The sequence below is a fragment of the Amborella trichopoda genome, chromosome 8, assembly GCF_054954075.1.
Source record: "Amborella trichopoda isolate Santa Cruz 75 chromosome 8, AtrichopodaSantaCruz75HAP2 v2.0, whole genome shotgun sequence".
Taxonomy (NCBI): Eukaryota; Viridiplantae; Streptophyta; class Magnoliopsida; order Amborellales; family Amborellaceae; genus Amborella; species Amborella trichopoda.
The window spans coordinates 18,941,400-18,953,995 of record NC_142343.1 but is presented as its reverse complement, the minus strand read 5'-3'; the positions used below and the strand labels follow the sequence as shown (position 1 = coordinate 18,953,995).

Genomic DNA, 12,596 nt, shown 5'->3' with positions numbered 1-12,596 from the left:
GAACAGGGTCAACTGAGGAATCCAGGGGTCAGAGGTGTGTTTCCGACAAAGCCTGAAGGATAGCAGGGAAGGCGAAGGGTCACAAGAAGGTGGACCGTCGACTTGGGCAGCAGTTGGGTGTACCGAAGAGGCGTGGGAGTCAATGTCCCTCAATAATTGGGAACAGCAGGAACCGAAGTACTTCAAAGTCATGCGTGACATTAAGTTGCATGGAGCGCCGCCTTCGCACATCCCTAAGCCACACACGGTGATTGCCATATTTGGGGGTATGAGGCTCGCGACGATAGTCCCACGCGACATTAGCCTGCCCCTAGTGATGATAGGATGTAGCATTGTGATGCACACGACGATGACCTCGGACGACGATGCCTCACGAGGGTCAAGAGTGATTGCAAATGGGGAGGCCATGCCACTGCAGTGTGTGGGAAGTGAAGTCCTTCGACACAGTCGCGAAGTCCATGTTGTTCTGTGGAAGGGCATCCATTGTGAATAGGGTATGCCCTCCCTCATAGGCCAGTTCCTTGCCTAAGAAGTCTACCTTGTATATTTGATATACTCATCAGATGAATTGAAGCTGACTCAGATGTGGTTGGCTTGTAACCGTTACCAAGGCTAACTTCTCCAAGTGGTTTTGCCACTTCTTCATGGGGCAGGCATTTCTTTGATGGGTTTGCTTCTTGAGGAGGGCATTTCTCTTGGCCTGTAATTTTCCTCCTATGCTCAGATGCAAGAGCTTTGTAACTTCCTTGATAATGAGCCTTCAGTTGTTACTTGCAACTTTTTCTAATTCAACGAAAGAAATGAATTTCCTTTGAATTGGGTTGATGTTTTTCGTCTTCATTTCTATCGTTTTGTTTGCACACACCATGTTTTATTGCCATGTTAGGGAGAGTACTTCTTTAAATATCGCCCGTTGATGGGGGGCATTGCCTCTTCTCCATCAAAGTTCGTTAGTACATAGGCCCTGCTTGGTGTAACCTTCTTGATTACGAATGGATCCTCTCACTTGGGCTCGAACTTTCCTTTGAGGCGCCCGTGCATGTCGATCGGTCTCTTGACTGCTAAGACTAGGTCCCTACAAGCGAATGAACGAACCTTGACAGACTTGTCATAGGCTCTCTTCATTCTTCCTTTATTGAGCTTGAGGTCCTGTTGGGCCTCTAATCTCTTTTCTTCAAGGGCATCTAGCTCTTGGTAATGAAGCTTGACCCCCTCGTCTTCAGCTAGTCCCTAATGTATGGCAACACGGAGTGAGGGTATTTGAATTTTGAGGGGTAGGACGTCCTCACCCCCATAGACCAGGGAATAATAAGTGGAGGTAGCAGCATTACGAGTGGTAGTGCGATAGGCCCACAAAGCCTCAGGCAGCTTCTCGTGCCAATTCTCGTTTGAATTTGACACTGACTTCTAGGGAACCCCGCACAAAGTTTTTTTGAATGCCTTGGCTAACCCGTTGGCTCGAGGGTAGTACATAATTGACTAGTTCCACTCAAAACTGAACTGGTTGACTAGACGGTCAACATGCTGGCTGCTGAATTGGGGGCCATTGTAAAAAATTATTCGGTCCGGGACCCCGAATCGATATATGATGTGGTGCCGCACGAAGTTAGCCACAACGGTCCTTGGAACCTGTCTAAGAGGGATTGCCTCAGCCCATTTGGAAAAGTAGTATTTTGCTGCTAAGATGAAGGCATGACCCAAGGTAGAAGGAGGGTCAATAGGTCCTACAATGTCCATATCCCACTGGGAAAAGGGCCATGATATCACTGTAGGATGGAGAGGCTCTGGGGGTTGATGAATGAGGCTTGAGTGGATTTGGCACACTTGACATCTTTTGGCGTAGTTTTGGGTGTCAGCTACCATAGAAGGCCAGTAAAAGCCGAGTCTGCATATGCGCTTGTAGAGCTTGGGGCTGGACTGATGTAGCTCGCAGATGCCCGAGTGCACTTCTTCGAGTACTTTTCTTACTTCTTGTGCATCGATGCACCTGAGGAGGATTCTGTCGAGTGACCGACTAAAGAGGACAGCCCCATCAAGAAGGGTGTACTTGGTGGACATCCGTCGTATGCCGTTGCGCTCTGCTCGATCTTGAGTTAGCCTTCCATGCTTTACGAAGTCCACAATGGGCTCCCTCCAGTCTTCTATTTGTTCAACATATGCACACATCGGGTCGAAGAATTCGGGCTCCTGCTCCCTGGCCTTGGCTTCTTTTCCTTGGGAAGCCTACTATTCTACCTTGATGACATCCGTAGCCGCAAGGAGTGCCCCGAATGGGTAAGGCGGGCACTCAGGGAAGACATCCCTCTCATCATCTGCATCAACTTTGGTTCTCAAGTCAACATGTCTCCATTCGGTTACCTAGATTGAAGGGAGCCCTGATGAAGACAATTGGATGGTGGTGCCAAGCTTTGAGAGCGCATCAGCCTGTAAGTTTAGCCTTCTAGGGATAGGACTTAGTGAGAAGTCATCGAACTGTGGCTATGTCATGGTAAGGCTTGAGAGTATCATTCCTTATGTCATAGATCCCCTTTAGCTGCCGGATGACCAGCTCAGACTCGTCGAAGATGTTTAGATGTTCAAGGTCTAGCTCCTGAGCGATCTCCAATCTGATTATGAGGTCTTGATACTTAGCTTTATTATGAGAAAACTCCTCCGCAAGTGAAAATGATAGAGGAATCATTCCTCCATCGGGAGTCAGAAAGACAACTCCGACACCCCCTTTATCCGACTGGAATGCTCCATCAAAGTACATCTCCCATGCTCGAGTTAGCACCGTACGAAAAACTTCCTCATTCAGGAGATCATTTGACAGGGGAGATTCTGAGGGGACTGGGTGAGCCGCAAGGAAGTTAGCTAGGGCTTGACCTTTAACTGTCTTCTGTAGTACATACGTGATGTCGAACTCCATTAGCAATAATGCCCACTTGACTAAATGTCCTGACAAACATGGTAGGGTCATAAGGAACTTGATTGGGTCCGCCTTGGAGACTAACTCGACTTCATGGCGAAGTAAGTAGTGGCAGAGCTTCTGCACCGCAAAGATCAAGGCTAGGCACATCTTTTCAATGGGAGGGTAGTTCTTCTCGGCCCCTTGCATTCTGTGTCTGAGATAATGGAGTGCTGTCTCTTTCCCTCCATCATTGTTCTATGCTAGGAGTGCCTCGAGTGACTCATCAAGGGCGATCACATATAAGATGAGGGGCCTTCCTAACACTGGTGTAGAGAGTACAGGCAGATTCAACAGATGCTGCTTGATATCCTCAAGCACAGCTTGGCACACTTCGTCCCATATGAAAGGAGAATTCTTCTTTAGGAGGTGTGCAAAAGGTCTGAGCATCGCCTTGAGAGGTTTGAAATGATCCTTCGAATGTAGGCGAGCTGTCCTTGGAGGGATGGCAGTTCATGGAGGGTTGTATGCAACGGCATGTCTTGAATTGCCTTGATTTTGACTGGCTCGATCTCCAGCCCACAGCATCTCAAGATAAACCCTAAGAATTTTCTTGAGCGTATTCCGAAGGCGCATTTCAAGGGGTTCATCTTGAGCTGGTGACACCACAACCACTCAAACACTTTTTTAAGGTCTTGCACATGACTAGCTTTTGTTTCAGACTTTACCACCAATTCATCCACATAGCACTCGACCTCCTTGTGAATCATGTCCTTGAAGATGGTTGTCACGGCTCGTTGTTACGTGGCACCAGCATTCTTTAGCTCAAAAGGCATCACAATGTAGAAAAAGACACCTTTTGGAGTCAAGAACGCAGTGGCCTCCTCATCCTCTAGCGCTATCCTGATTTGGTTGTAGCTAGAATAACCATCCATAAAGGAGAAGATTTGACAATGAGCCATGGAGTCAACTAGCATCTCTATGAACGGTAGGGGAAATCGTCCTTGGGACAAGCAGTGTTTAAGTCACGAAAGTCGATGCAGACCCTAATTTGGCCATTCTTCTTCGTGACTGTGACGAGAGGTGGTAGCCTGGTGGACTGCCTTGCATCTCAGGGACTTGAGCCTACCTAGCCCATGATAGACTTCCCAGGGCTGAGAAGTCGAAGGCCCTGAGGAGTCCAGTGCATACTCATGAGGGGCCTGCAGTGTGGCTTCTCCTTGAATGGGAGCGAGGGCTTGGACATGTTTTGGAAGAATCGCCCCGTCGATGCGACCTTGCTGGACTTTCTCTGCGACTATGGCCTCGAACCCGGAGTAGTCATTGAGTTCATGGCCCCACACTTGATGATAGGGGCACCAGAGTGTTTTTGTGCCAGGGGCGAGGCATCTCGGTGCATCCCTGGGCTTGCGTTGGGAGGTCTTCTTGTGCAGGCGGGAGAGGGACTCGAGGGTGTCTTGCCGGGTTACCTTAAACTTCTTAGCACTGCTGCATCTTTTCGACTAAGAGCTTATGAAAGCCAGTGCACTTGAAGATGTCATGGCCTCATATCTGGTGATATGCACACCAGAGATTCTTGGTCCTTGGAAGCAGGAACATAGGCTGCCTTGTCGGTTTTGGGGTGGCGATTCCTTCTTCGAGCATTATGGAGAAGAATGCATGAAGGATGGTGGGTGCCTCGTCATCTTCTTGGATTGTGATTATGTGATATGCCTTAGCTGCCCCAAACACCTTTTTCAATTCTTTGAGCTTTATTTGACCCTTGTTGATAAGGGCTTCAATAGTGTCATTGAGTTTATAACAGTTGTGAGTGGGGTGGCAGACCCTCTTGTGATAGGTGCAGTATTTCTCATTTGCCTCCTACCCAGCCAACTCGGCAGTATTGGCCTTGACAACTGTATCATGTTATGTTTTTGCAATAGTCAAAGCAGTGCAGGTGTCCACTTCGTGTCGAAGGGGTAAACCTTATTCTGGTGTTGGGCCAAATAGTCTCTTTGCCCAGAGTTTTTAGGCTGTGGGACGCTACTGTAGGCCTGCTGCTTGCCCTTGGCCGGAGATGCTTGCGCCTTGGAGAGGTCCACGGTTTGAGAAATCGAGCCTTTGGCGTCAGCCATAGTGACGGTCACGTTGATTACAGCCTTTTGAATGCCCCAACTGCTGGGGTGTGAGTTTGAGCAGGCAGGGTTCTGGCAGGTGTTGCCCTGCTTGAACAATCCCTCAATACGGACTGCCTTAGATATGAGCTCGAACATGGAGGGTGGATTGGATATGAGCTTGAACATGTAGGGTAATCTAAAGAAGAATGTTCCGTATGCAAGTCTGGATTGCTTCCTTCTCGGTGATGGGAGTGGCGTGAAAGGTCGCCAACTCTCTTCATCGGGTGATGAGTTTATCAACCGGCTCACCAGGGTCTTGCATAAAGGTGAGGAGATCGATGGTTTCCACATTCCTTTGGACTTCGTAAAAGCGTTGGTAGAACAACTACTCCAGTTCTTATCAAGTGTTTACCGAGTTCAGCAGCAATTGAGCATACCACTGGAAGGTTGGTCCTTCGAGAGTTTCAACGAACTGGCAGAGGACAAGATGCCCATCAGTTGTCATCTCTCGGTAGGCCTCTTGGAAGTGGTCCGTATGCTGTTGAGGAGACGTGGTACCATTAAACAGGGGGAGTTTCCCTTTTTAATAGTTCAGGGGAAACGACACTTGGTCAATGTACAAAGGATACGAATTTTGGTAGAGTGGCATCTCTTGCATGCTCATGACCTTGTTCTTGAGGCTCTGGGCCACCATATCATCTATGTCGGTTTGGGAGACCCCGCGAGAAGAGGAGCTGTCTTGAGAGACTGGTGAGGGAGCCTGCCTGGGAGTTGTGCCCACTCTAGTCGGGGAGTCAGGCATAGAAGGGGCCCTGGAGGCCTCTAGGCGCTCCATCTTTCCGAGGATGGTTGCACCATTCCCTTGAACTTGTTCATCTGCTCCTCCTGAGCATCGTTCGGGTCATTGATCACCATGACACTGATTGTTTTCTTTGGGAGGTCAGAGTCAGGTGATGTAGCGGACTGCCGAGGCGGGCAAGTCATGCGAGGAAAGTCATTCTGGAGGGGCTTAGCTTGCCTCGACTTGACTCTGGCTTTGTATGCCGATCTTGTGAGGACCAGTTCTTGACAATCTTGGGACCGTGGGCTCTGGGTGGTGATCACCGAACTGTAGTCCTGGACTTGCTCAGGCTCTGGAGTTTTAAGAGGGAAGAAGGGATTAGAAGGCAGGAGGTCATCGGGGGTGGCAATTTCAACTGCCTTGGAGGATTCTCTGGTCAGGATCTGTAGGCCTCTCTTCTGCTTGATCTTGAGGTGGCTGTGGACCTCATTCCTGAACCGAGCTTAAGACCTAGACTGCCCTATTTTATTTGAATAGGCAAGGGCCATGTTTATGAGCTGGAGCAGGGAGTGGGGCCTAAGGATGGAGCGCAGCTTGGGTTCTTGTTTTGGAGGCTGGAGGCCTCTGTCCGACATTAAGCCGTTACCTCGAGTTCCTTTATGAGGTCAGAGTGTTCAGATGACCCGGGGCTGGCACAAGATGGTACTCTTAGGAAAGACCTTTGAGTACTAGGGCTTGAGGTACTTGCCTAGTGTCGGGAGAGCGGCAGAGGAAAGAGGGGCCAGCTCGTGACTGCATCTGACTCTAGCTCCAAAAGGGACCTGCGAAGATGGTGCATGTGCACCTTTAGGGTTAGCCGTCCGGGTGACTTGGGGATCAACCCGGGCCAGGTCAACGGGTTTAACCTGTGGAGGCCGAGACCCATGAGCTTGTGTTTGTGAGGGGCGAGGCTGGAGCTTTCTCTCAAAAAGTGAAGTTGTGTGTGCCGGGAGGGAAGACGAAGCGGTCGACCCTCCTGTGCTCGAGGTGGCATAGAGCTAGCGCTGCCCCGATCTGTGGAAAGTGAATGCATGACACATGCAGGGTTTGGCCCGAGAAGGCCTAGTTCTAGATGCGAGCTCAAGGCCTTCTCCTGGGCGTCGTTCGAGTCATTGATCACCATGACACTGACCGTTTTCTCTGGGAGGTCAAAGTCAGGTGATGCAGCGGATTGCCGAGGCTGGCAAGTCACGTGAGGCAAGTCATTCTTGAGGGGCTTAGCTTGCCCCGACTTGACTCGGGCTTTGTATGCCGATCTTGTGAGGACCAGTTCTTGACGGTTTAGGACCGTGGGCTCCGGGTGGTGATCACCGAACAGTACTCCTGGACTTGCTCAGGCTCTGGAGTTTGAAAAGGGAAGAAGGGATTACAAGGAAGGAGGTCGTTAGGGGTGGCGACTTTGACTACCTTGGAGGATTCTCTGGTCAGGATCTGTAGGCCTCCCTTCTACTTGATCCTGAGGCGGCTGTGGACCTCATTCCTGAAACGAGCTGAAGACCTAAACTGCCTTGTTTTATTTGAATTGACGAGGGCCATGTCTATGAGCTGGAGTAGGGAGTGGGGCCCAAGGATGGAGCGCAGCTTGGGTTCTTGTTTTGGAGGCTGGAGGCCTCTGTCCGACATCAAGCCGTTACCTCGAGTTTCTTTGTGAGGCCAGGTTGTTCGGATGACCCGTGGGTGACTCAAGATGGTACTCTTAAGAAAGACCTTTGAGTATCAAGGCTCAAGGTACTTGCTTAGTGTTGGAAGAGCGGCAGAGGAAAGAGGGGCTGGCTCGTGACTGCGCCTGACTCTGGTTCCAAAAGGGACCTGCAAAGATGGTGCATGTGCACCTTTAGGGTTAGCTGTCCGGGTGACTTGGGGATCAGCCCGGGCCCGGTCAATGGGTTTGACCTGTGGAGGCTGAGACTCATGAGCTTGTGTTTGTGAGGGGCGAGGCAGGAGCTTTTCTCATAAAAAAGTGAAGCTGTGTGTGCCGGGAGGGAAGACGGAGCGGTTGACCCTCCTGTGCTCGAGGTGGCATAGAGCTAGCACTGCCCCTAGTTGTGGAAAGCGAATGCATGATACATGCAGGGTTTGGCTCGAGAAGGCCTCGTCCTGGATGCGAGCTCAAGGCAACACAAGGGTTGCCCTGAGGTGTGCCTCGAGTGGATAGACCATGAGCCTTTGAGTGTGTGTGAAGGGTGAAGGCATCAGGGGCACCACCTCTATGTACCGACCATCCAGGTGTGGGGGCTCAGAGTAGTGTAGGAGAACGGGGGTTTGCCTTGCGGCGAACCTCAGGTGCGATGGAAGTTTGTTTGCCTTTGGTAGGGATGGACGAGGCAGCCTTACAGCATACCACAGCAGTATGACTAGCAGGAGACTTGTCTGTAGCAGGGTGAGCGATAGTGAAAGTGCTGCCCATGCAAGGGGCCTTGGTGGAGGGTCCGCCAGGGGGAGAAAGCGGGGAGGCAGGGACCATTAAATCCCCTCTCGCACCGACCCAGGTGAGAACCTGGGAGCCAGACCGTGAGCTTCCTTGGGACTGCCACGAGTGCTGGGATAAAGAAATCCCCAACCCAGATGAATGGGTTGAACAACCCAAGTGTCATAAAAATGAGTGCAGAAAGTAACGAAGGAAACTGATCAAACAAGAGTGAACCGATAAGGGGTAGTAAGTCCATAGTGGGGTCGTCAAGCTAGTTAGGTGCCTCGATCTCGCCCTCCGGATTTAGGTGATCGAGTGGCACGTGTCTCAAGTCTCTAGTAGACCCAGGACTTGAGATCGCCCACTCATAACCTTGCCCAAGGGCAAGGGTAGGTATAATAACCAATGAGAGAGGAATTTTAGGTGGGTTTGGGATTTACTCGGGCTGGCTCACATGGGCGCCCTCTTAGATCATGAAGAAGGCCCCCCAACTGCTTGAGCTGGTTTGGAATTGTTCCCTGTAATCCTCCTGTTTTTCTGCACAATACTTCTATGATTAATTTGTAAAACAAGTGGGACGAAAAGGACCCACCCTTGTCTTGGGGTAATGCACGTTCATGGGTGAAGGCGATGAAGTGCAAGGTTAGACGAAAGGTAGAAAGGAGAAGAGAACTTCATGGAAGGGCGAGACTAGCATGACAGTCAGAAGTTGTCGACTCGGAGCGATAGCAAGACGGGTATGGTTCAAGGACCAGCATGGCGATAATACTACTCGGAACCGAGGTCTGTGCGTCGACGCTAGGGTAGGCTTACCCCCAATCAAGTGAGTAGAGAAAGAGGTGGAGATGCAAGAACGAGACAGTGAAGAGAAGGGAAGAGTTGGACATCGATAGACATCGCGGTGGGCAATGCAAGGAGGCAGTGCATCCCTTGTGGGCGACGCTGGCTCCTGATAAGGCACACGACGATGGTTTCTCCTAGGTCACACGGTGATAAGTGTGGGGGAAAGGCAATAGGCCTCGGACGCACAGAAGAATATCGCAGATGGTGATGGGTATTGCCAAGGCCACTAGCGGGAGGTGATAGGTATCGCCATCTACGCTAGATGCAAAGCAGAGGAAGACTCCTGTTGGCGGTAACACACTTCACCGTATAGGTTCTTCACTGAGACATCAAAGCTATGTCTGTAGGCGACGATGGGCAGTGCCGTCTACAGACTTCACTGAGAGAAAGAGACAGACGTGAAGGAGGGGAGGGAGACTCGCGCATGGTGCTGCCATCTCCATACGTGACCTGTGAGAACAACGGAGAGGCATGCACGGCATTGTCACTGTCGTGCAAGCCTCTGCGAGGGACTCAGATGAAGAAGAGGGACCAGAGAGGGGAGAAGGGAGAGAGAAGAAGAAAAGAAAAAGGAGAGAGATAATATTTACCTCAATCCTAGGGGTATCAGTCAAAAGTTTCTCTCACCTCATCCTCTCTCTCAAGCGTAACACCACAATGATAAGAAAGAGAAACTTGTATTAAGTGAAAACTCTCTCTTGTGTGTGTATGTGTTTTTCTTCTCTCTTTTTCTGTGTATAATGGTGGTACGTATATATAGAAGTGTGCCCCAAACATGGGTGGATGATCAAAAGTAACCTTAATTACTGAAAATTAAGATTAAATTGATTTAAAAGAAATTAGAAAATAGGGTGTAAAATGATAGATTTACCCCTTACTAATAAGTTGTGGAATTTCAGAACAGTCCCTATGTTGCCCCAGGACTTGCGTGTTCTTGCATGGTTGATCCAGGGTCATTCTGATGCTGGTTGATCGTAAGATGATTGTTTTCTTGTAGGGCTCGGCATGGCAAACAATTTGATGCCAACTTCGAGCCATAGATCGTGTTTTTGGTGCACGATCATGTGACTTGAATTTTGAGTAGATCTTGAAACTTCGAATCGATAGACCGTTCGCTCCTTGATGTTTTCCTGTGTTTTCTTCGCTGAATCACATCAAGCATGTTGTTACGGACACGAGACACCAAACACAGCTTTATTCCGTGACTAAATGAAGATTTTGTAGGTTTGTAATTTTGGCCGAAATCAAGGATTCCGACGACGGAATTCGCAGTCTGTTCGTCGGCCTCGTGTGCAGAATCGACCGTTCATCATGTACGGGGTTCGGCTTAGATATGGCCCGAGACCTTACGCCCGTAATGGAATTAGTCTCACGTCGATTAGGTCACGAGCGGTGTAATTTGGTGTCTCGAGTGAGGCACGACGCTGCTGAATTTCTTACACTGTCTTTACGGATTAGCAACTTCTCTCTAGCTTTTCTTCACGCTTGGGTATCATCACGGGGCGTGCCACATATCGAATCGCTCATCTTGACTTGACGAACATGCTCATCAAATTTGAGTGCGATCTGACGAAGGACACCCAAGATATGAGCGTCGAAAGTCACTGGTCGTGACTGTCCCTTTAATCATGCAGTGTTGCATGGTGGCCGCACGGGAATAGCGTGCGGCTCTTCTTGTTTCACTCTTTAACCTATAACGTTTTTTTGGAGTGTCTGTTTGGGCTGAAACTTGACCACTGAGGGTTTTCAACCATGACAGATCCAATGGTGGTGGTCTCATAGCAATTTGAGACACTAAAAATATAGCTCTAGTTTTAGGGGTTTGTTTGAGGGTGCTTGAGGCCAATTCTATCGAAACTGTTTCTCAGTCTGCACTACCTTAGACATGTCAAAATGTGACGAAACTTGGCAAGAGACTTTTGAGAGACCTCATGAAGATCCTGGCCAATTCTGGGGCTATTATGAGACTGTCAAAATTTCCACTACTTGCTATACCTTTGTTGAGCAGGGGCCTCATGTTGATGACAAATACCTTCCAACAATCAATTCCAGACCCTGAAATTTTTGTTGCTTGAAAAGCTAGCCCCACCTGAAAGACTGTGAATAGTCAAGGGGTTTGACCTTGGGTCATGCTGTAAGGGCTATTAGGAACCCAAAGTATGAGTCGAGTAACGAAGAGGTTTATGCAGTGTTAAATGGTCATTCCCATAACTCAAAAACTCTGAGGCACGACGGTCTCGAAACAAAGACATGCCTAGGTCTAAGGGATCTAATGTGGTTTCAAGCCACCATAGTACAACTCATGATAACCTGAACGTTGTATGAAATAGAGGTATCGACTAGAACCGACCTCTAGGTGATGTAGGTATCCAAGCTGCCCTTCAAAGTTTAGTTGGCTGAGGCAACACTGTCCATGCCCTAGCACATGGGTCAATTCCAAACTAGTTTAGTGCTATAGGGCAACCCCTAGGGCAACCGAGTCAATCGATTCTTCAATCGGTTCCAGTAATCCATCCGATCCAACAGACTATGAAATTCCTGTAGCCTATGGCCGCACCTATGGGACAATACGTCCCTCACACCCAAGTATATAAAATCGCCCTAATGATTGCTGCTCACCAACCTCAGGTCCATGTGACCGAACCCCTACCCCAATCTTTGACTTATCAGTCTACACTTGGGAACTTCCCAACTGGCGGGTCTACCATCATGCCAAATGCCTAATATGAAGGCCCCATGAAAGCAATGCAAGACATTCTTGTAAGATTGAGCATTCACGAAGTTTTATCCCCGAAGGCTTATGTTCATGAGACCATCAGAGGCATGTAGGACCCTCCCTTCGGATTCATCATCCTAGAATTCCAAATGAAGTTCAATGGGAAGAGCGATCCATATACTCATGTTCACGCATACCTCCTCTCCGTTCCAGCTTTGCGAGATATGCCAAATCAATTGAAGGCCATAATTTTGCAAACGCTGTCCAACGAGGCTTTGAACTGACATCGAAGAAAGATGTGTACTCAACCACACCTCACTCACGATGAAATGTTCAACGTATTCGTCTCTCACTACTGTGGATCGACACTAAGGCCTCTCTCCCATGGAGAAATCAGTGAAACAAAGAAAAATCCTAGAGAATCCTTCGAGGATTTCATCAATCGATTCCGTGAGGCGGCAATGCAAGTCATCAAATGTCTACTCACAGACCCGGCCAAGATCTTCATGGCCCTATAAAATGCCGCTCCCGAATACATGACTGTTATACGTCATTTTTGACGTACTTACATCTCCAATGAGAATAAGGAGAGAGCCAATAACAGCTTGGTCATGCCAGTACTCAAGACATTGATAGACCAAAGTTGTATCGAGAAATAACCCTCAAACCGGACAACCTAGGAGGGGTGTTATGGTGACAAGGAAAGACCTTACAACTGTAGCCCTGCGCAAGCGGCTTCAGAACAATACCAAACCACCACCATTGTATACAAAACATCAAAAAACCCTTGAGGGCCAAATTTGGGCTCAATCGGACTACCCAAA

At 49.1% G+C, this 12,596-nt stretch overlaps 1 long non-coding RNA gene across 1 annotated transcript in view; it reads left to right on the top strand.

Annotated features, from left to right (window-relative positions):
• LOC148780938 (uncharacterized) overlaps nucleotides 1-12,596 on the top strand; it is a 31,231-nt gene that overhangs the window by 11,381 nt on the left and 7,254 nt on the right. The window lies entirely within an intron of this gene.